This window comes from Frankliniella occidentalis, unplaced genomic scaffold (genome assembly GCF_000697945.3).
Source record: "Frankliniella occidentalis isolate FOCC.00 unplaced genomic scaffold, Focc_3.1 Scaffold59, whole genome shotgun sequence".
In the NCBI taxonomy this organism is placed as follows: Eukaryota; Metazoa; Arthropoda; class Insecta; order Thysanoptera; family Thripidae; genus Frankliniella; species Frankliniella occidentalis.
Window position 1 is genome coordinate 612822 of NW_026267189.1, and position 573 is coordinate 613394.

At 47.3% G+C, this 573-nt stretch overlaps 1 protein-coding gene and 1 long non-coding RNA gene across 2 annotated transcripts in view; one reads left to right on the forward strand and one right to left on the reverse strand.

The window, feature by feature from the left end:
• The window catches only part of LOC113216761 (uncharacterized), a 33063-nt gene that overhangs the window by 2501 nt on the left and 29989 nt on the right, over window positions 1–573 (reverse strand). The gene's annotated exons all lie outside the window — the stretch shown is intronic.
• Window positions 1–573, forward strand: part of LOC127749494 (uncharacterized) — a 9215-nt gene that overhangs the window by 999 nt on the left and 7643 nt on the right. The window lies entirely within an intron of this gene.

Genomic DNA, 573 nt, shown 5'->3' on the forward strand with positions numbered 1-573 from the left:
AGGGGAACGCCGCAGGGAAGGCAAGTCCTCGCCGAAAGCGCGCAAGGCGTGCGGTTGAACGTCTGCCAACTTTGGCCAAGCTAGCTTCACGAAATTCCCCGCCGAGCGCGAGCGGCGACGCACGCATGTAACGCACACACCATGGTGCAACACACACAGGGCGGCGCAGACAGGCGGGCGGGTGTTGTTCACGCACTGCGCCAACGCGGGATTCAACCTCAATTCCATTTGGCAAGGTCCTCCAAGCCTGTTTTGATAGGGAGGTTCGGAGAATTTGTAAATCCAAAATTCAGAACCCTCCTTTTTGAAAACCCAATGAGAAATTTATAAAATTCACCGAAAATTGGTTTAATAGAAAAACTTTGAAAACTTTCAAACAACACAACAAACAAATTTCGGAAAATGCAATTTTAATTTCGAAAACCCCTAGACATTTCATATTTGGAAGGTAGAATTTCTACCGTAGAAAGAAAGTAACAAAGACTGACTGACTGACTGACTGACTGACTGACTGACTGACTGACTGACTGACTGACTGACTGACTGACTGACTGACTGACTGACTGACTGACT